The sequence below is a fragment of the Balaenoptera musculus genome, chromosome 8 (genome assembly GCF_009873245.2).
Source record: "Balaenoptera musculus isolate JJ_BM4_2016_0621 chromosome 8, mBalMus1.pri.v3, whole genome shotgun sequence".
NCBI classification, from domain to species: domain Eukaryota; kingdom Metazoa; phylum Chordata; class Mammalia; order Artiodactyla; family Balaenopteridae; genus Balaenoptera; species Balaenoptera musculus.
Genome location: NC_045792.1, coordinates 24,421,942 through 24,446,254, shown reverse-complemented (window position 1 = coordinate 24,446,254; position 24,313 = coordinate 24,421,942). Strand labels below are relative to the sequence as shown.

The 24,313-nt window shown below is 37.9% G+C and overlaps 1 non-coding gene across 1 annotated transcript; it reads left to right on the top strand.

Moving 5' to 3' along the window:
• The first annotated feature begins 12,773 nt into the window (after window positions 1-12,773).
• Window positions 12,774-12,846, top strand: TRNAW-CCA. The gene has a single exon. It is a non-coding gene; the product is annotated as a tRNA-Trp (tRNA).
• The last annotated feature ends 11,467 nt before the right edge of the window (window positions 12,847-24,313 follow it).

Below are 24,313 nucleotides of genomic sequence, written 5' to 3'. Positions count from 1 at the left end.
CTTATAAAAGATATTTCCCATCTAATAGAAATGAAGACGCTTTAGTTCTGTGTTTCTTGTTTTCGCAAAACATAGGTAAAATCCTATGTTTCCTATCCGTAAAAGGATGCCGGAAACATGTCTTCGTGGTCTTTGTGGTGTGTCTCCTTCCTTACAGGTGTGTTCGGTTTGCCTTTCAATAGTCAGAATTGTCTCTGAGGTGCTAGAGAAGAGTGTCAACCCCTGGTGCTCAGCTAGGGTGTCCTGGGCCTGGGTCACGCCTTCCGATGCTTCTGCGGGCCAAGGAGGGACTAGGAACTGGGGTCCAAAAGTTCCTGACTCACTGACAAAAAGGACGTTTGTGGGTCTGGTAGACTGCTACTTCCGAAAAGGAGATCAGGAAGACAAAAGGAAAGGTGTTGGGACCATTTTTTCCCCTGACCACCTCCTTTCCGGGGCAAGGTCCGGGCGGCGGGAGTGGGGAGCAGGCTGTGAGAAGAGTCTAAGAAAAAAACTAGATTTTGAAAAATGAAATGTAGCTTTAGGAACCCCAAGTTTAGCAACTACAGAAACCCCAAAATTTAAATGAAATGATTTTTTTTTCAATTGTTTAAGAGAGAAGGTGATACGATAATGGAAGCAGAGCTTGGAGTGATAGCTTTGAAGATGGAGGGGTCTCCACAAGCCGAGGAATAAGGGCAGCCAGTAGAAGTTTAGAGCCTTGAGAAGGAAGTAGCCCTGCCGACTTAAGCCTTAACTATAGCCCAGTAAAACTGATTTCGGACTTCTGGCCTCCAAAACTGTAGGAGAATAGACTTGTGTTGTTTTAAGCTACTAAATTGGTGGTGACTTGTTGCAACAGCTGTAAGAAACAAATGCAGATGTAGTATATACACTAACTTGTAAGTGATCATGAGGTACTGTCAAGTGAAAAAAGTAAGTTGCAGAGTTGCAGAATAATTGTATAATATGATTCCTTTTTAGTAAAAAATACCAACTAAGTAACTTAATATCTTTATATATACATATACATCTATATGCATATCTTCATGTTCACTTGTGTTTATATGAGCAAAAGAAGGGTGTGAAAGAATACACACCAGGCTATTGATACTGGTTTAAGTTGTGAGGGTGGTGGGAATGGGAGGGAGTTGAGGAGGGGAATAAGGGAGAATTGTTTTATACATCTTTGTTTAGTGTTTTTACTATGGGCATATACTACTTTTGCAATTTGAAAAATATTCAATTAAGACATTTTTCAATAAGTCATGTTTGGCTCAACATATTACCCCCACAGGAAAATGGGGCGAGGAAACGTAGTCAACCACTAATGTGGATTCTAAAGTTATGAGCAAAGTTATATGTATTTTCTAAACAGAAAATGCTCCTCAAAAAGTAACACTAGTAGTATTGCTCTAGCAATGCTCCAAAATGAGCTCACCCTCTTACTGAGGATTATTGATCAGTCTACATTACATTGGTATCAGGATTAAAATACATTGAGTGGATCTATGGACACTAATCCACAAGTTTTTGTCAGAGGAAATTTACTGAAAAAAATTGTTCAGGTGTTGGAGATTTTGCACAAAATAGCCTTACTTCTTACAAGTACCAAAAAAGAGCTGCCTCTTATTGAGCACCTACTGTGTGCCAGATAGTATATGTAATTTTCAATCCTTTTCCAGTTATCTATTGTTATGTATCAAATCACCCCCAATCTTAATGGCTTCAAACAACAATCATTTTATTATCTCCTGTGGTTTCTGTGGATAAGAAATTTAGGAAAGTCTGGGCCAGGCAGTTCTGGCTCAAAGTCTTTCATGCAGTTGCAGTCAGAAGGTAGCTGAAGCTGGAAGGCAAGGGGGTGAGGGTGGGGAGGTGTTAGGGCTACAGCATCTAGGGGCTGACCAGCGTCTCTCTCTCTCCACTTAGTTCCATGTGGTCTCTTATTGTGGGCTAATTTGGGCTTCCTCACAACCTGGTGACTTTAGGGTAGTTGGTCTGCTTACATGGCAGCTGGGTTCCCCTCCAAGCAAGTGTCCTAAGAAGAAAAAGCCAAAATATTGTTTACGTTCTCCAGCCAAAGACTACCATGAATATACATGTAGTTAAACAAGTTGAATTTATTACTCCTTGAAGTGAGGGAGAACAAACCCATTGGAGAATTATTGGATGTCTCAGTTAAGAGGATGTTAGAAAGAACCTATTATAGGATTTGGGCTTTGGTTGAGTGGTTTGGGGGAGGGTCTAAGGAAGCAGGGATTGATTCACCCTAGACTGAATGCTGTCAGATTGCATGCAATTCTGATTGGTATCTCAATAAATCAGACGAGGGTGAAGATAAAACTACAATTGATAAGGAAGTAGCAGTCACTCATTTTGACCAAGGGAGAAGGAGAGTTGGTATTTTGGGGGTGCCACAGTGAGTGACCTTGTTTTTGTGTTTAGATAAAATTATGAAGTGGCTTTTTTGGTCTCATTTTATCATGGTCTCAAAGTAGTCTTGTCTGAGAGTGGTACTCTAAGATTGTTCACATCCAATAAAAGAAAAATATGGCCTAGCTATGAGTACCAGGCCAGCTTCCAAATGTTAAAAACTGCTTTTTATTTTCTTTCTCAGTATCTTCTTTCATGACCTAACCTCAGAAGTCACATAGTATCATCTTCACCATAATTACAAATCCATCCAGATACAAGGGGAGTGAATTTAGACCCTATTATGGACTGAATGTTTGTGTTCCTCCAAAATTCATATGTTGAAATCTAATTCCCAATGTGATGGTATTTGGAAGTGGGGCCTTTGGGAGGTAATTAGGTCCTCATGAAAGACAAAGAGCTGGCTTGCTCTTTTTCTGCTATGTGAGGACACAGTGAGAAGTTAGCAGTCTGCAACCCAGAAGAGGGCTCTCACCAGAACCCAACCATGATGGCACCCGGATCTTGGACTTCCAGCTTCCAGAACTATGAAAAATAAATGTTTGTTATTTAAGGCATACAGTCAATGGTAATTTGTTAAGGCAACTCAAATAAGAAAACCCCCACCTCTTTTTATTATTATTATTATTATTATTATTATTATTATTATTATTATCTTTTGGCCCCTGCGTGGGGCATGTGGGATCTTATTCCCCATCCAGGGATCGAAGCCGCACCCCCTGCATTGGAACCGCGGAGTCTTAACCACTGGATCACCAGGGAAACTCCCACCTCTTGATGGGAAATGTGTCAAAATCACATGAACGTGAGTGCTTGGAATGGGAGCTATTGTTGCAGCCATCTTTGGAAAATATAGTCTGCCACAAATGTTTTCCAAAATGCTAGGCTTATTCGCACTGGTTAGCTTATTAGCACTATTTTTTAAGATGAGCAACCTAAAGCTCAGAAAGATTAAGTAACTTGCCCAAGATCTTCAGAATAATAACTGACTGGCTCTGAAATCAGGGTCACCCGGCTGCCTATATGATTTAACTGACAAGCATGCGTGAGCCTCTTTCCCACTAACTTTTCTCCCCTGTATATAAAAATAATTGTAAATAAATATTCTTTTAAATCTCACCAAACACAACATATTATATAATAAAAGCCATTATGGATATTTAAGTGTCATATTAAGATTGTCATCAATCAAAAAACATAAGATTATACTTCTAAGTGTTTATGATTTCGTGTTATGTTCTTTTATAAGGCATATTTTTAAAATATTTATTTATTTATTTGGCTGCATCGAGTCTTAGTTTCAGCACGCAGGATCTTCGTTGCAGCATGTGGAATCTTTTTTTTTTTAATTTATTTTTGGCTGCGTTGTGTGTTCGTTGCTGCGCATGGGCTTTCTCTAGTTGCGGTGAGCGGGGGCTACTCTTCATTGTGGTGCATGGGCTTCTCATCATGGTGGCTTCTCTGGTTGCAGAGCACAGGCTCTCGGCACGCAGGTTTCAGTAGTTGTGGCACACGGACTCAGTAGTTGTGGCTCGTGGGCTCTAGAGCACAGGCTCAGTAGTTGTGGTGCACAGGCTTAGTTGCTCTGCGGCATGTGGGATCTTCCCGGACCAGGGCTCTAACCTGTGTCCCCTGCATTGGCAGGCGGATTCTTAACCACTGCGCCACCAGGAGAGACCCCATGCGGGATCTTTTGTTGCGGCGCATGGGTTCTTTGTTGCAGTGTACGGGCTTCTCTCTAGTTGTGGCGTGGGGGCTCTACAGTGGGCGGGATTAGTTGCCCTGTGGCATGTGGGATCTTAGTTCCCCAACCAGGGATCGAAACAGCATCCCCTGCGTTGGAAGGCGGCTTCTTAGCCACTGGACCACCAGGGAAGTCCCTGTGAGGCATATTTGAATACTAAAAATACCATAATAGTAATGAACTTCAACATTTTTATTGAAAAGGATCAAAAAGAAGAAAAATTCTAAAGCAGATATCATTGTTTAAGACTCCCTTAAACTGGAACCAACGTTTAAGATAAACTAAAGTCATTTATAAAAATTTGAAATATAGTGGATTTACAATATTGTGTTAGTTTCAGGTGTACAGCAAAGCAATTCGGTTATATATTTTTTCAGACTATATTCCAATACAGGTTATAACAAGATATCAAATATCGTTCCCTGTGCTATACAATAAATCCTTGATGCTTATCTATTTTATGTATAGTAGTTTGTATCTGTTAATCCCGTACTCCTCATTTGTCCTTCTCTCCCTCCCTCTCCCCTTTGGTAACCATAAGTTTGTTTTCTATGTCTATGAGTCTGTTTCTGTTTTGTATGTAGATTTTTTTTTTTTTTTGGCTGCACCACGAGGTTTGCAGGATCTTAGTTCCCCAACTAGGGATCAAACCTGTGCCCCCTGCAGTGGGAGCATGGAGTCCTAACCACTGGACCGCCAGGGAATTCCTTAGATTCCTTTGTATTATTTTTTAGATTCCACATATAACTGTTATCTCATAGTATTTGTATTTCTCTGTTTGGCTTACTTCACTGAGTATATCAGTCCATCCATCCATGTTGCTGCACATGGCAATATTTCATTCTTTTTTACGGCTGAGTAATATTCCATTGTGTGTGTGTGTGTATACCACATCTTCTTAAACTGTTGATGGGCACTTGGGTTGTTTCCATGTCTTGGCTATTGTAAATAGTGCTGCTATGAACATTGGGGTGCATGTATCTTTTTGAGTTAGACTTTTCACTTTTTCCAGATATATACCCAGGAGTGGAATTGCTGGATCATATGGTAGCTCTATTTTTAGTTTTTGAGGACACTCCATATTGTTTTCCATAGTGGCTGCACCAATTTACACTCTTACCAACAGTGTAGGAGGATTCCCTTTTCTCTAAATCTTCTCCAGCATTTATTATTTGTAGACTTAGTGATGATAGACATTCTAACCAGTGTGAGGTGATACCTCATTGTGCTTTTGATTTGCATTTCTCTAATAATTAGTGACATTGAGCATCTTTTCATGTGCCTGTTGGCCATCTGTATGTCTTTGGAAATTTTTCTATTTAGGTCTCCTGCTCATTTCTTTATTGGGTTGTTTGGGTTTTCTTTGATATTGAGTTATGAGCTGTTTGCATATTTTTTGATATTAACCCCTTATCATTCACATCATTTGCAAATATTTTCTCCCATTCTGTAGGTTGTTTTTTCTTGTTGATTTCCTTTGCTATGAAAAGCTTTTAAGTTTGATTAGGTCCCATTTATTTTTGTTTTTATTTGTTTTGCCTTGGGAGACTGATCTAAGAAAATATTGCTACAATTATGTCAGAGAAAGTTTTGCGTATGTTCTCTTCCAGAAGTTTTATGGTATCCTGTCTTATATTTAAGTCTTTAAACCATTTTGAGTTTATTTTTGTATATGGTGTGAGGGAGAGTTCTAATTTCATTGATTTACATGTAGCGTCCAGCTTTCCACTTGTTGGAGAGGCTATCTTTTCTCCATTGTATATTCTTGCCTCCTTTGTCACAGATTAATTGACCACAGGTGCATGGGTTTATTTCTGGGCTCTATATTCTGTTCCATTGATCTATATGTCTATTTTTGTGCCAACACCATGCTGTTTTTTTAATAAATAAATAAATTTATTTATATATATATTTTTGACTGCATTGGGTCTTCATTGCTGCGCGTGGGCTTTCTCTAATTGAGGCGAGCGGGGGCTACTCTTCATTACGGTGTGCAGGCTTCTCATTGTAGTGGCCTCTCTTGTTGCAGAGCACAGCTCTAGGCACACGGGCTCCAGTAGTTGTGGCATGAGAGCTTAGTTGTTTCATGGCAAGTGGGACCTTCCTGGACCAGGGCTTGAACCCATGTCCCCTGCATTAGCAGGCGGATTCTTAACCACTGTGCCACCAGGGAAGTCCCAATATCATGCTGTTTTGATTACTGGAGCTTTGTAATATAGTCTGAAGTCTGGACCTGTTATGCCTCCAACTTTGTTTTTTTTCCTCAGGATTGCTTTGGCAATTCTGGCCCTTTTGTGATTCCATATAAATTTTAGGATTATTTTTTCCAGTTCTGTGAAAATTATCCTGGGTATTTTCATAGGGATTGCATTAAATATGCAGATTGCTTTGAGTAGTATAGCCATTTTAACAATGTTAATTCTTCCAATCCAAGAGCATGGGATATCTTTCCATTCCTCTGAATCATCTTCAATTTCCATAATCAATGTTTTATAGTTTTCAGTGTATAGGTCTTTCATCTCCTTGGTTAAGTTTATTCCTTGGTTTTGTTTTGTTTTGTTTTTGTTTTTGTTTTTGGACACAATTCTAAAAAGGATTGTTTTTTTTACTTTCTCTTTCTGATATTTTGTTATTAGTATAAAGAAATGCAGCAGAGTTCTGTATATTAATCTAGTATCCCACTATCTTGCTGAATTTATTTATTAGTTCTAACTGTTTTTGTGTGGAGAGTTTAGGGTTCTCTATGTGAAGTATCATGTCGTCTTCAAATAGTGACATTTTTACCTCTTCCCTTCCAATCTGTATACTATTTATTTGTTTTTCTTGTCTGACTGCTGTGGCTAGGACTTCTAATACTATGTTGAATAGAGGTAGTTAGTTGGTCATCCTTGTCTTGTTCCTGAATTTAGCAGGAAGACTTTCAGCTTTTCACCATTGAGGATTATGTTGGCTGTGGTTTTGCCATAAATGACTTTTATTATGTTGAGATACGTCCCCTCTATGCCCATTTTGGTGAGAGTTTTTATCATGAATGGATGTTGAATTTTGTCCAGTGCTTTTTTTTTTTGCATCTATTGAGATGATCTTGTGGTTTATGTCTTTCCTTTTGCTAATGTGGTGTATCACATTGATTGATTTGCTTATGGCAAACCATTCTTGCATCCCTGGAATGAATCCAAATTGATCATGTTGTATGATCTTTTTAAGTATTGTTGGATTTGATTTGCTACTATTTTGTTAAGGACTTTTTCATCTGTATTCATCAAGGATATTGACCTGTAATTTATATTTTTTGTAGTGCCTTTGTGTGGTTTTGGTATCAAGGTGATAGTGGTTTCACAGAATGAATTTGGGAGCATTCCCTCCTCTTCAATTTTTTGGAATAGTTGAAGAAGGATAGGTATAACTTTTTCTTTTTATGTTTGGTACAACTCCCCAGTGAAGCTGTCCAGTCCTGGACTTTTGTTTGCAGGGGGTTTTTTATTACAGACTCTATTTCACTGCTAGTGATCAGTCTGTTCAAATTATCTGTTTCTTCTTGACTCAATTTTGGCAGGCCGTATGTTTCTAGAAATTTGTCTATTTCTTGTAGGTAGTCCTATTTGTTGGCATATAACTGTTCATAGTATTCTCTCATTATTTTTTGTATTTCTGTGGCATCAGTTGTTATTTCTCCTCTTTCATTTCTTATTTTGTTTTTGTTTTTGGGTCACCTCTCTTTTCTTCTTGGTGAGCTTAGCTAGAGGTTTGTTGATTTCATTTATCTTTTCAAATAACCAGTTCTTGTTTTTACTGCTATTTTCTATTGTTTTTTAATTTTTATTTTATTTATTTTCTCTCTGATCTTTATTATTTCTTTCCTTCTGATGACTGGGTTTTGTTTGTTCTTTTTCTAATTCTTTTAGGTGGTAAGTTAGGTTGTTTATTTGATATTTTTCTTGTTTCTTCAGGCAGGCCTGTATCACTATGAACTTCCCTCTTAGAATGGCTTTTGCTGCTTCCCATAAATTTTATAAGGTTGTGTTTTCATTTTCATTTGTCTCAAGGTATTTTCTGATTTCTTCTTTGATTTCATCATTGACCCATTGGTAGTAGCATGTTGTTTACTATCCATGTGTTTATTCTAATCCCAGTTTTCTTTCTGTGGTTAATTTCTAGATTCATACAGTTATGTTCAGAGAAAATGCTTGAAATAATTTCTATCCTTTTAAATTTGTTGAGATTTGTTTTGTGACCTAGTATGTGCTCTATCCTAGAGAAGGTTCCATGCATACCTGAAAAGAATCTGTATTTTTTTTTGTTTTTTGTTTTGGATGTAGGGTCTTGTAGATATACATTAAGTCCCACTGGTCAATTTTGTCATTTAGGATCTCTGTTGCCTTATGATCTCTCCATTGATGTCAGTAAGGTGTTAAAGTCTCCTGCTATTATTGTATTATGGTCAATTTCTTCCTGTATGTCTGTTAGTATTTGCTTTATATAGTTAGGTGCTCCTATATTGGGTACATATATGTTAATGAGTGTAATAGCCTCTTCTTGTATTGATCCCTTTATCATTAGATAATGCCCTTCTTTGTCTTTTTTATGGCCTTGGTTTTAAAGTCTATTTTGTCTGATATGTGTATTGCTACACCCACTCTCTTGCCATTTCCATTTGCATGAAATATCTTTTTCCATCCCCTTACTTTCAGTTTGTGTATTTCACCCTGAAGTGAGTCTCTTGTAGTCAGCATATCATAGTTTCTTGTTTTATTATCTAATCTGCCACTCTGTGTCTTTTGATTGGAGCATTTAGTCCATTGACATTTAAAGTAATTATTGATAGGTACGTACTTATTGCTATTTTAATCCTTGTTTTCCGGTTGTTTTTGTAGTTCTCTTTTGTTGTTCTCCTTGTTGTTTTTCCTTTTGTGGTTTGATGATTTTCTTTTGTAGTATGCTTGAGTTCTTTCCTTTTTGTTTTTTGTGAATGTATTGTATGTTTTCTATTTGTGCTTACCATGGAGTTCAAGTATGTTGACCCATAACTATATCTATTTTCTTTAAACTGAAAGTCATTCAAGTTAAAACACAGACTAAATGATCTACATTTTTATACTCCTTTCTCCCACATTTTGTGACTTTGATGTCCTATTTTAAACATTCATGCTTATCCTTTTACTATTAATTGTAGTTAAAAGTCATTTTACAATTTTTAAAGTTGTTTTTTAATCTATGTTCTAGCTTATTTAAGTGATTTTCACCTTTTATATGTTTGCCTTTCCTATTGTGATTTCCCCTTTCCTATAGACTCTTGCTTCTTTTCTATTTAGAGAAGACCCTTCAATATTTCTTTTGGGGTAGGTTAAATATTGCTGAATTCTTTTAGTTTTTGCTTCTCTGAGAAATTCTTTCTTTCTCCTTCTATTCTAAATGATAATCTTGCTGGGTAGAGTACCCTAGGTTGCAGGTTTTTCTCTTTCAGGACTTTAAATATATCATGCCACTCCCTCCTGGCCTATAAATTTCCTGCAGAGGAATCAGCTGATAGCCTTATGGAGGTTCCCTTGTAACTGACTCTTTGTTTTTCTCTTGCTACCTTTATAATCCTCTCTATCTTTAACTTTTGACATTTTAATCATGATATGTCTCAGTGTGAGTCTGTTTAGGTGCATCTGTTTTGGGGTCCTCTGTGCTTCCTATACCTGGATATCTGTTTCCTTCTTCTTTAAGTTTGGGAAGTTTTCAGCTATAATTTCTTCAAATACATTTTCAATCCCCTTCTCTCTCTCTTTTCCTTCTGTAGCCCCTATTATGCGTAGGTTGGAATGTTTTATGTTATCCCATAGATCTTGTATGTTACTTTCTTCTTTTTCTTTTTTTTTATTTGTCTTTCTGTGTACTGTTTGGATTGGGTGATTTCCATTATTCTGTATTCCAGATCACTTATTAGTTCTCCAGTGTCATTTAGTCTGCTACTTAATGCTTCTATATTGGTTTTTATCGTGACAATTGAATTGTCTGTTTTTGATTGGTTCATTTTTTTTTGGTTTCTAATTCCTTGTTAAAGTGATCTGCATTTCCATTGAAAATCTTTTAAATTCATTTAGAATTTTTATTACCTTATTTTTGAACTCAGGGTCTAGTAGACTGGTGAGGTCTGTTTCATTCATTTTTTTTCGGGAGATTTCTCTTATTCTTTTAATTGGGAGTAGTTCCTCTGCCTTTTCATTTTACTTAACTTTTTCTGTCTCTGAATTTAAGAGAACCAGTTATCTACTCTGGTCTTGAAGGGGTGTTTTTATGTGGGGGCCCCCCTATGTAGACTGTGTGTGTCCAGTATTTTTGGTGTGAGGGCTGGTTTTGTTATGGATGCCATGCAGAATGGGTGTGGTTGGTGTTAGGGGATTTAAACCCTGTGCAGGAATGAGGCAGGGCTTCCTCTGTGCTCTGTTGCTATCACAGCCCTGTCAGGGGCAAGGTCTGCTCCCCAGTTTTTGGAGTAGAAGCCCTGAGGCTCAGGTTCTATCAGGCTCCATTGCCCTTGAGTGCAAGACCTGCCACAAAGGATGTGATTGCTGAAGGAAGTGAAGCCCATGTGATCACAGAGGACCTATGTGCCGCCTGTGTAGGCATCTGTGGTTCCACTCAGAAGCAGCCCAAGGTTGCATCTCTTTTTCTCTTGTGTTCATCCCAGATCTAGTGCAAGGCTACGGTGTGGAGTAGGCTGGGGTTGGGGGTCAGGGCATTGTGATTGCAGGAATTAAGGTGGCTATGCTGCCTCGAGATCTGGGCTGCCTCTATGGCAGACTTCTCCCAGGACTTGTCTGCTCCAGATCTAGTGTAAGCTGTGGTATGGAGTGGGCAGGGCCTAAGTGCCCTCACTGGAAAACAAACCATTGAGTACTCCTGCCCAGGGCCTGTCTGCCCAAGATGCAGAGCTTAACCACTGTGCCCTCTTGTGGTACTGCCCTGTGCACACACTGAAGATGTTCACTGCAGCCCCTCCCACCACCTTGTGCACATGCTGACAGTAGGCTCCAAGGTTCACCTGGATCACACCTCAGGTGCCCTAGTATGTCTCCACATAGCTAGACCAAATCTTCGCCCAGATCTCGTGCCAGGCTGGGGTGTGGAGTGAGCAGGGCCAGAGTGTTGTGCCTTAGAATTGATAAGTGCAGCAAAGCAGCAACTGCCAGTGCAAGGCTCTTTCTGCCCTGATTGTTAGCAAGCCAGCATGTGTGCACTCCTCACAAATAAAAACCAGGCTTCTCCAGCCTTTCTGTCTGTCTCAGCAGATTTCCCAGCAGGCAAGAGGCCTTGCAGGCAAGACCCCAGGACTGGGATGCCCAGACTGTGGGTTGACCTGCTCACTTCCCAGAATGAGGGTCCCCCTGTGTGGACCTTCTCTTCCTTACAGATCCCTCCCAGGGGCGCAGGTCCACCCTGATGCCTTTTTTTTTTAATCCTATCCAATTATGTGGAGATCTTTCCTGCAGCTTTGGTTGTATAGGAGTTCTGTCAGTTTTTCCAGTTAGTTTTCCATGAGAATTGTTACACATGTAGATGTACTTTTGCTGTGTTTGTGGGGGGAAGGTGAGCTCCATGACCTCCTACTATGCCATCTTGATCCCCCCAATTCCTGAAGTCATTTTTATGAAAAGTAAATGGGAACTTTCCAAGTGTAATCTGTATTTATTTATTTATTTATTTATTTATTTATTTTTTACATGTATTTTCTTTTCTTTTTTTTTTTAATTTTATTTATTTACTTATTTATGGCAGTGTTGGGTCTTCGTTTCTGTGCGAGGGCTTTCTCTAGTTGCGGCAAGTGGGGGCCACTCTTCATCGCGGTGCGCGGGCCTCTGACTATCGCGGCCTCTCTTGTTGCGCAGCACAGGCTCCAGACGCGCAGGCTCAGCAATTGTGGCTCACAGGCCTAGTCGCTCCATGGCATGTGGGATCTTCCCAGACCAGGGCTCGAACCCGTGTCCCCTGCACTGGCAGGCAGATTCTCAACCACTGCACCACCAGGGAAGCCCAGTAATCTGTATTTAAGTTCATCTCAAAGCCCATATTTTAAAAGTCTTATTTTAATACAATGGAATATTATTCAGCCATAAAAAGAAATACTGCCATTTGCAACAACATGAATGAAATTTGAGGGCATTATGATAAGTAAGTCAGACAGAGAAAGACAAACTTTGCATGGTCTTAAAATAATTCCACTATGTGAAATCTAAAAAAGTTGAACTAACTCATAGAAACAGAGTAGAATGGTTGTTACCAGGTGCTGGGGGAAATGGGGAGACATTGGTCAAAGAGTACAAACTTTCAGTTATAAGATGAATAAGTTCTGGGGATATAATGTACAGCAAGGTGACAACAGTTACCAATACTTTATTGTAAGCTTAAAATCTGCTAAGAGAGTAGACCTTAAATGTTCTCACCACACACAAAAAATGGTAACTATGTGAGGTGATGGATGTGTTAACTAACCTTAATGTGGCAGTCGTTTCAGAATATATACATATATCAAATCATCGCACTGTATGCTTTACTCATACAAACTTATTTGTCGATTATATCTCAGTAAAGCTGGGAGAAAACCCTTATTTTAAAAGATCTTGGGACTTCCCTGATGGTCCAGTGGTTAAGATTCCATGCTTCCAATGCAGGGGGCCCAGGTTCGATCCCTGGTCGGGGAACTAAGATCCCACAGGCCACACAGCAAGACCAAAATATTACAAAAATTTTTAAAAAGTAAAAGATCTTGTTTGTAGGGTCTACTAAATATATACTATTGCCACTACAGTTGAGGCTTACAAAGACAAATAGCTGTCTTCCATCAGCTAAGCCTCCTTATTTTCTCTCTCAGAGATGTTCTAAGAATCTTACTGGCAACCTGTCTTTGATTTGAATTACTAAAAGTATACAAGGTACCAAAAATGAAAATGTCAATTATTTGTTGTTAAGCAGAGTGAATCACTAATACTGTGTGCTTAGGTGGCAACTTTGTTTGAAGAATTAACTTTATTACCATTATGTTATTATAGGACACATTGCAAATCAATCAACCAATATTAGCTGAATGCAAATTATGTGCAGACCACAGTTCTAGATATGATCAGTGATATTCAAGATATGAAAGATACTTTTACCCTTCCTTCTATCCTTCCTTCCTTCCCTCCACAAACATTTTTGTAATACCTACTATGTTTAGGACCCTGTGCTAGGTGGCAGGGAAAATGTAATAATAAATAAGACTTGGTTCTTGCTCTCAAATTGTCTACAATTTAATACAGTAAAGAAGACTTGTACACAACCCTAAAGAAGCTTATTATCTATTAAAGGAGAAGGTATTCTGGGAAATGAGTTTTTCCTGTATTATTCCTTAGTCCGAGTCAGCTCCCACTCTTTCCTGCCCACAGTCCCCAAATATTTCTCTTCCTTTTACCTCTTCCAGATGCTATTGTCTGAATCTTTTTTCCTGAGATAGTCCAACCTCTGAAATAATTAGTTAAGCATCAGTGAAAAGGAAACAGACATGGGGTTGAACAGAAAAAAATTTTTTTAAATAAGGGAATCAAAAAATCATCTGAAGAAATTTAAAGTATGTAATTAACTATATCTATACCTTATCGTTTAGCTCCATGGTTTTAAATACCATGCTTAGGCTGACAACTCCCAAATTTTTAACTCCAGTACAGGCATCCCCAAAGCTCCAGATTCATATATCTAACTGCTTACTTGACATTTCCATGAGGAAATCTTAAAGACATCTCAAACGTGGCCCAAACAAAACTCTTTGTTTCCCCATTTCCTACTCTTTTCCCATTCACTCCCATCCCAGTATAGAGAACCTCAATCAGTTCTCAAGCTAAGAATCCTCCTTTTCTCTTATCCTCCCCATTCAATCCAATAGCCAGTCTTTTTCCATTTCCAAGATATATCTTAAATTCACTCACTTTTCTCTATGTCCACCACTGAAGGCCAAACCACTAAAATCTCTAGTCTAGACCACTGCAGTAGACTCCCATATCTTCTTACATATTCTACTCTTGCTTCTGTACAGTTAATGCCAAAATGCCTATGAAATAAGGCCACTCTCCTGCTTACAAGCCTCCAATGCTGCCTGTTATATTTAGAATAAAGTTTAGGCTCCTCACTCTGGTTTACAATACTCCTGGCATGTCTCTTCAACTTGCACATGGTACTCTTCTTTCTATTTCTCAAATTCCAAGCCTGTCTTATTTCCTCTGACTGGAAAAATCTGCCTCCAGATTATTGGATTATCTCAGCATAGTCTCAGGTCCAATGTCACATATTCAGACAAGCCTTCCCTGACATAAATTGATCCATTGTCTCCCAGTCTCTCTCTATCAAATTGATTGATTATATTTTTACCATAGAAATTTTTTATGGGCTGAATTGTGTTCCCCCAAAATTTATACGTTAAAGTCAAACAGGATCAAGAAGGCAGGGCCATCACCCTGGTAAACCAGGAAGGCAGGGCCACCTTGGTTGGCCCAAAGAACAAAGCATCAAGCCAAAGAGCATTATTCTCAAGCCTTAAAGTATAATGGAATTTTCCCCTGCTAGTTTTTGATTTGCTGGGACTTACTTGTGATGCCTTTTTTCTCTCCAGTTTATTCCTTTTGAAATGGAGAATGTCTGTCTTATGCCTGCCCACCACTTGTTCAGTTTGGTTTTTTTTTTTTTTAACATCTTTATTGGAGTATAATTGCTTTGCAATGGTGTGTTAATTTCTGCGTAAAACAAAGTGAATCAGCTATACATATACATACATCCCCATATCTCCTCCCTCTTGCGTCTCCCTCCCACCCTCTCTACACTTGTTCAGTTTTACAGGTTCACAACTAGAGAGGAATTTTGCCTCAGGATGAGTCATACCCCAAATCTCACCCACACATTATTAAGATAATATTTAGATGAGATTTTTGGACTTAGAGTTGATGCTGGAATGGGTTAAGACTTTTGAAGCTGTTGGGATAGGGCAAATATATTTTGCATGTGAGGACATGAATTTGGGGGTGGGCAGAGTGGAGAGTGTTTGGGGCTGAATTGTGTCCCACCAAAATTCATATGGTGGAAGTCCTAATGCCTAGTATCTCAGAATGTGACTATATTTGGAGATAAGATCTTTCAAAGATAATAAAACAAAGTAATTAGGGTAGGCCCTAATCCAATATGACTGGTGACCTTTTAAGAAGGAAATTAGGACATAGACAGTTACAGAAGGAAGACAATGTGAGGATACAGGGAAAAGATGGCCATCCCTAAGCCAAGGAGAGAGGCCTCAGAAGAAACCAACCCCGCCTTGAATTTGTACTTCCAGCCTCCAGAACTGTGAAAAAATAAATTTCTGTTATTTAAGCCACCTAGTATGGTACCTTGTTATGGCAACCCAAGCAAACTAATTCAGAAATTAGTTAAAATTGTCTTGTTTATTTAATTTAGTGTTCCCCTGCCCACAAAGCAAGTCTTGCCCTTCTAGTAGGAATAGCCCCATAAGTGCCTTGATAATCATGTTAGAGCTCAACAAAGAGGTTAAACCATAAAGCATTCAGGTAACCCCCTCCAGAAAGTTTTTTAAATCTCTTCATACATATCTTCTACAAATTTTAATGTATTAATCTCAATTCCCCTCTCACTACCCTTTTCTTTCTTCACTCTCCTGCACTGATTCTCAGCACCCATTCCTTTAGCCATACCAGGTTACTTGAAGTTCATGAAACATGCCATGCCATTTTGCATGGCTATGCCTTTGCACATGCTTTCCCTTTGTCTAGAATAACCCTCAATATCTGCTTAGGCTAGCTGGTGCCTTCTTATACTTCAAAACTCAGCTCAGGGGTTCCTTCCTCAGGGAAACATTTTTAAAGCCTCCCTGTTTTATATTTATTTTCTATTTCATTAACTTTTGTTCCAATCTATATTGTTTTTTCCTTCTACATTTTTTGGGTTTATTCTTCTTTATCCCTGACTCCTTAAGTTGTATGCTAAGCCCATTAATTTTGAGCTGAATCTCACAAGTTGATGATATTTTTGCTATCATTCAATTCTAAGTGTTTTCCAGCTTCCATTATGATTTCTTCTATTTCTTCTATGAGTTAAAACATTCCTTGATTTCCAAGCATAATAAGCTATTTTTAAGTTATTTTTCTGTAATTGAGTCTTAATTTAATTGCTTAATTAATGATAATGTAGCCTATAGGTTACCAAAACTTTGAAATTTGCCAAGACTAGCTTTAAGACCTATTACATAGTCAGTTTTCATAAATGTTTCATGTGTGTTTAAAATAATGTGTAAAATAATGTGTATTCTCTAATGTTCTAATATGTCTATTAGACCAAACATTAATGGTGCTCTTCAAATATTGCATCTTCTACTGATTTTTTGTCTGTTTGATCTATCAATTATTGAAACATTTGTTAAACCAGTGACTCTCAAAATGTGATTCCTAAACCAGAAACATCAGCAACACTTGATAACTTTTTAGAAGTGGAAATTCTCAGACTTTACCCTCAGCCTACTGAATCAGGAACTCTAGAGGTGGGCCCAGCAATCTGTGTTTTAACAAGGCTTCCATGGTTTCTGATGTATGTATACTAAAATTTGAACCAGTGCATTAAACAATCCCTCTATAATGGGAACTTTGTCAGTTTCTCCTTGTAGATTTGCCAATCTTTGCTTTGGATGTTTTTAATTTTTTTACCAGGTACGTAGTAATTTTAAATTGTTATATATCTCTAGTGAGTTAAATATTTTATCATTATGACATGGTACTCTTTATCTATAGTAATAACTTTTTGTATTAAAGTCAGTTTTTCATGATACTAATATAGTCTCTCCAGCTTCCTTTTGGTTAGTACTGGCCTGGCATTGTTTTTCCATTTTTTGCTTTTCAATATGTCTGCATAATAATGATGTTTATACATCTCTTGAAATAACATATAGCTGGATTTTGTTTTGTTTTTCAATCTGACAATCTTTGTCATTTCATTGGAGTTTAGTCTATTTACATATAGAGTGATTACCAGAATATTTGGATTTATTCAGACCAAATTATTATGTGGTTTCAACTTGTCTCAAAGTGTCATAAGACATTTTTTTTTCCTCTTTCTTGCCTTCTTTTGGATTGGCTATGTTTTTTCTCCTCTACTTATTTGGAAGTTATATACTCTATGCTTATTCTTTTATGGTTGTCCTAGCTATTCTAACTTGCAAAGTTAACAACGTTTAAAATTAATCAGTTTTTATCCTCTTCCCAAAAAATACAAGAAAATTAGAGTACTCTAATAACTCCTCCAATTTATATGATATTGTCTAGTAATTTAATTCTAGCTTGCTTTTTCTCCCTCACAAGTAGATACATTTATTATTGTTTCACAGACTCATTGATTAGCATCATATTCATGGGTCTGTGACATGTGCAGTCACATAGGGCCCACTGCTCAGAAGGGTCCCATGCTTGATTTCATGTTCTGCTGTTACCATCTTGAAATCCTTAATTTTTTAACAAGGAGCTCTGCATTTTCAGAATCCTTCACTGAGACACCAAAATTATGTGGCCAGATCTTCCATCAAGAATTTATTTTCTTTCTACTTGAGTTATATCTTTAGAACTTCCTTTAGAGGGTGACTTTGATGATAAAATCTCTCTATTATTGCTTGTCTGAAAATAACTTTATTTTACCCTCTTTGTTTTTAAGATAGTTTTGATGGGTATGGAAGTTTAAATTGACTAATATTTTCTCTCACCACTTTGAATATATTTTCCTGTCTTCACTGTTGCAATTGAGAGCCAGCCAACCATCTAATTTACCTTTTCTTTATAGGTGATCTGATTTTTTTCTTTTTACTTTTTACTACCTTTTCTTTTTCCCTGGGGTTGTGCATTTCACTATGATGTATCTAGATGTAGATTATTTTGCTTGGGATTTGTTTGGCTTTGTTGGGCTTCCTGGACCTGAAAATACCTTTTAATAATTAATTTTTTTTCTGCATTATCTCTTTGGATAATGCCCTTTCCCTATTTATTATCTTCTTCAGAAACTCCTTCTAAATGTGGATCAGACTTTCTTATTCTCTCCTCCATATCGCTTCATTTCTTTCATATTTTCCATATCCTTGTCTCTGAATTTATTCTGGATAATTACTTCAAATCTATCTTCAAGAATGTTAATTCTCTTTTTAATTGCATCTGATTGTGGTTTAAACCAATTTTGAGATTTTCATTTCAATTATTTCTAGAGGTTATTATGCAAATCTATTTGTTTCCTCCTCATATATTCAAGCTTCACTCATTTTTTTAAAACACATTAAATAAAGTTATTTTACATTCTGTCTTAAAATCCCCAAAGCTGGAATTTTTATAGGTGAATGTCTGCTGTTCATTGCTTCTATTATTTCTCATTAATGGTGCCTGATTTCTTTTGAACTATTCTAGTCTTCAGAATATTATCTGTGAATTTTTAAAAATATTTATTTATTTGGTTGCACCGGGTCTTAGTTGCGGCAGGTGGGCTCCTTAGTTGTGACTAGCCGGCTCCTTAGTTGTGACATGTGAACTCTTAGTTGTGGCATGCATGTGAGATCTAGTTCCCTGACCAGGTATCAAACCCAGGCCCCCTGCATTGGGAGCATGGAGTCTTATCCACTGCGCCACCAGGGAAGTCCCTATCTGTGAATATTTTGATATCTAGATTATAGCTGAATTCCCTCGAAGATGAGTTACTTCTACCTGGGGGAGCTACCAAACTAGGACCATTTTAAATTAAATTCCACACTGGAGGTTTTTTGAGTCACACACAGGTAGCATGAATTCAAATTGCAAAACTCATATTGGCTAGCTTGTGTTATGAATCTTTGAAGGCTATTTTTCATGTCCACCAAGTTTCAAACAGGCAGCTCTCTTTGCTGATCTCTTCTGCATAATGAGATTTATTTTTTATTCACATTTACACTTCAAATATAGGTCTCTGAGCCTCCAGCTTTACTCAGAAGGTTTATGACTGGGTCCTGTCAACAAAAATAAATAATACAGGAGGCTGCAAATAAGAAGAGTTTAGTGACTTCCCTGGCAGTCCAGTGGTTAAGACTTTGTCTACCAATGCAGGGGGTGTGGGTTTGATCCCTGGTCAGAGAGGTAAGATCCCACATGCCTTGTGGCCAAAAAAACTAAAACATAAAACAGAAGCAATACTGTAACAAATTCAATAAAGACTTTAAAAATGGTCCTCATCAAAAAAACAAAATCTTAAAAAAAAAAAAAGAGTTATTTGGGGTCTTAAGAATTGCAATTTGCATGGAAAAGACTCTGACAAGTACAGGTTTCTGGTAACTGACTATATTGCTGAAATGAATGAATAACCATTTTCAGAACTCTAATGGAAAACTGATGAATTCATAAAAGTGCTAACAAAAGATCAAGATGAAAAAAAAATTCATGAACAAAAAAAAGAATTGCAATTTGAAGGACTTCCCTGGTGGTGCAGTAATTAAGACATTGTGCTCCCAATGCAGGGGGCCCAGGTTCAATCTCTGGGCAGGGAACTAGATCCCACATGCATGCCACAACTAAGAGTTCACATGCCACAACTAAGGAGCCCATGTGCCACAACTAAGACCCACAACAACCAAATAAATAAATAAATATTTAAAAATAAAGAAGAATTGCAATTTGAGAGACACAGATTCAGGTAACCCTGAATTACTGCTCCAAGGAAGAGAAAGAGTCAGAAGCTTAAAAAGATAAAAAGCCATGGGAATCCCCTGGCAGTCCAGTGGTTAGGGCTCTGAGCTTCCACTGCAGAGGGCACACGATCGAACCCTGGTGGGGAAACTGAAATCCCAGAAACCCGCATAGCCAAAAAAAAAAAAAAAAAGATAAAAAGCAACAGCGTTGTTAAAAGTTGCCTGACAAGAACTGTGATTGACTCTGATGCAAGCTAGAAAATATTTGTCCTTAAGAAATTAGGAGCTGTTTTAGAGTAGGGGTCTGATAAATAAGTAAACTATTACAAGTTATATTAGTGTAAGGGTCCAATAAGTATCTTGAGTTTCTGGCAGGTGCTCTGGATGACTTCATCAGGTCAAAATGTCAGATTTCATCCAAACTGAGATATGCAGTGCATAAGTCCACTTCCTTAATGGCTTCCTGGTTCCATTTTAGAGATCTCTCTTAAGCAATACTGACTCCATTTTGATTTTCGTTTCAGAGACCCTCACCTTAAGCATGCCCTGAACTTTAACTTTTACACTTAAAGAAGTAGCACCAAGAAGTCTTCAAAGCAGAGGCTCACATTCCTTAAGAGTTAGCAGAAACCTTCAGGGCAAAAACTGGCTTTAGCACATTATTAGTTCCCAGGATATCTGAGTTCACTTCATTTGGAGTTCTCTGCAGAGTTGTTACTTTCCTACTAGCTCAGCAATGGATTTTTAAAAAATTTAATTGAAGTATAGTTGATTTACAGTGTTGTGCCAATCTCTGCTTTACAGCAAAGTGACTCAGTTATACACGTATAGACATTCTTTTTTTTAATATTCTTTTCCATTATGGTTTATCACAGGATATTGAATATAGTTCCCTGTGCTATACAGTAGGACCTTGTTGTTTATCTATCCTATATAAGTTTGCATCTGTTAATCCCAAACTCCCAGTCTTTCCCTCCCCCACCCCTCTCCCCCTTGGCAACCACAAGTTTGTTCTCTATGTCTGTGAGTCTGTTTCTCTTTTGTAGATAGGTTCATTTGTGCCATATTTTAGATTCCATATCATATGGTATTTGTCTTTCTCTTTCTCACTTATTTCCCTTAGTATGATAATCTCTAGATGCATCCACATTGCTGCAAATGGCATTATTTCATTCTTTTTTATGGCTGAGTAGTATTCCATTGTATATATATACATCTTCATTATCCATTCATCTGTCAGTGGACATTTAGTTTGTTTCCACATTTTGGCTATTGTGAATAGTGCTTTAAGTAGCAAGAGTTTTATTAAGCAAAGCAAAAGTACACTCCCAAGAAAGAAATGAGAGTGGGCTGTCTGGAAACCAGAGGCAGCCCCACAATGGGGGTAGGGTTGGGTTGTTTAGAGGGGTGGTCCCTCCCTGTGTCCTGTGTCATGTGACTGAGAAATCAATTGACAGCTTTAGGTTATATAACTTTTCTCCTAGTGTGCAGGCACATATCCATAAGCACCCAAGCAAAACCCATGGGGGTGAGGGGGAGGCAAAAAATGCAATGCCAATTTATTCCAAATACAGCATAATGAACCCCGGGTTACTTTGAATCACCTTTTAGGTCTTGGTGCACCTGTGCCAACCTGTGCTGGTGGTTTTATCTTGCTTGGTCCTGATAAGGCTGGAAACTTAGTGGTGGTCCTTGACTAGAAGAGGGAAGATCTCTGGGCATTCTCTAATTACCTGTGTAATTAGGTGGGGGAGGGAAAGATGACCCCATCCAGGATGGGGTGGAGACCCACTGATGTCTGACTAACTACCTAACAAATCAGTTAGCAATGGATTTTAAATGATTTTGTATTCTTTATGTTTTATTTGTTTAGTTTGGAGGGTCATTCACAGTATCTAATTGACAACATGCCTGAAATGTAATTCTGCATTTATTTAATCTATAATATAAAAGTTTTGAATCATTAAAATAATTTAAGAAAAAAAGTAGCGACAGACTGGGAGAAGATATTTATAATACATATATATCTGACAAAAGACTCAAATCCACAATACATAAAAAAACTCCTACAAATCAAGAAGAAAAAGACAAACCAAATAAAAAGTGGGCAAAATATTTTTACAGGCACTTCACAAAATAGGATATCCAAATAGCCAATAACTATAAGATACTCACCATTATTAGTCATCAAGGAAATGCAATGACATTCCAATGAAACAGAAAGGAAGGGGGCAGGGCACAACCTTTAAAAGAATGACATAGCCATAGGACATGACAAAAACTGGTTAGAACCAACTAGGTCCAAGATGGCGAATATTTGACTTTCAGTGGACCTTGAGCTTAATTATATGCTTCATTGTAATATATTAGCATAAGCTAAGAAGTGTCACACCCACCAGTGCCATGACAGTTCCAAAGCTGACCATCAAAGATCAAAAAGTGGGCTGTGGCCCAATTCCTGGAAATCTCACCCCTTCCCCCAAAATACTTGGAATAATCCTCATGCTCATTAGCCTATGAAATTACCCAGCCAATAAAAATTAACCACCCCATATTTCGGGACCTCTTCCCTTCTGAGATGGCCCACACTCTGTCTGTGGAGAGTGTTTCTCTCTAAATAAATCCACTTCTTACTTATCACTTTGTCTCTTGCTGAATTCTTTCTGCGATGAGACATCAAGAACCTGAGCTTCATTATGTTCTGAGACCAGGTGTGTGATCTCAATTAAAAGACCGTGGGTTCATCTCCCAATCTGGGTTTTGGCTGGGTTCGAGTCCCAGTGTGTGCATTCAAGTCCCAGTCTGAATTGCACAGTTTCACCACTATACACCCAACAGAACTTCTAAATTCTTAAAATGACAATGCCAAATATTGATGAGGCTGTATAACTACTGGAACTCTCATACACTCCTGGTGGTAATATAAATAAGTACGACCACTTTAGAAAACTGTATACCAGCTAAAGCTGAACATATTCATACTACATGACCCTAATATCCCAATCACAGGTGTATACCCATGAGAAAATTAATACATATTTTCATCAATGACATATACAAAAATGTTCATAGCATCTTAATAATACCTCTGTGTTATTGTGATATAATAAGAAATACATATTTGTTCTTCATCCCCAGTTCTTGGCACAGAGCTCCTAAAAGGCTTGGAATTTCCTGAATGATAGGGGTTAGAGAAACATTTTTGTCATTCATAATAAGCCCCTTTCAACCATATCAGAGTTTATGCTAATGTGATGACTCTCAGAAGATATAGTCTTGTCACCAGAGAAACCAGCCATGTGGCTAGAGAGTTGGAACTTTCAGCTCCACCCCCTGACCTCTGGGGAGGAGAAATAAGCTGGAAGTTTAGTTAATCATGAATGGCCAATGAATTAATCGACCATGCTTACATAATGGAACCTTCATAAAAACACTAAACAATGAGGTTCACAGAGTTTCCAGTTTGGTGAACACAAGGAATGCTGGGAGGGTGGTGCACCCAGACAGAGCATGGAAGCTCTGTGCCCACCCACCCACCTCCCACATCTTGCCCTATGCATCTCCTCCATTTGGCTGTTCTTGATAGTCCTTTATCCTTTTCTAATAAATTTTATTTATTATATCCTTTATAATATATATAATATATCCTTTATAATAAATTGATAATAGTAAATAACTATTTTCCTGAGTCCTGTGAGCCCTTCTGGTAAACTATCACACCTAAGGAGGGGTCATGGGAATCCCCTGATTTTGTAGCTGACTATGCAGAAGTATGCGAGGCCCAGACTTGCAATTGGCATCTGAAGTGGAAAGTTTCTTGGGGGACTGATCCCTTAACCTGTGAAGTCTGTGCTCACTCCAGATAGTTAGTATCAGTGTTGAACTGAGCTATAGAACACCCAGATGGTGTCTGGAGAGTGGAAGAATTGATTGTTAACGTGGAAAATCCACATATTTGGAGTCAAAAGTGTTTTGTGGGTAAAAACAGATTCTAGTAATCCGTGTTGACAAAAATTAATCAATAGTCGCTCTAAGAAAGAAATGGGAAATTTTATTCAAGCCAACTAGAGGATTATAATCCAGGAGACAGTCTTTCAGAAAGCTCTGAGGATTGTTCTACCCTTAGAGGTCAAAGCACAGTTATATATGTTTTTGAGACAGTTATATGTCAAATGACATACTGACAGTTTACACAATCCAGATCAGCACATACAAGGTGAATAGTGGGTCATCATGACCCTCTTACAAGATTGAAAATGAAGGTTACATCCTAAGGAGTTATCAAATAGTGGATCATCATGACCTTTTACAAGATTAAGAGGAATGTTATCTCCTAAGGAGGTCTAGTTAATGCAGATGCACAATACACACTAAAGGGGAGGGCAGAGGCCCAAATGGCCAGAGAAAATATTATGTTTAAATTTTTCTTGTCTTGCCATAAAATATGGATTTTA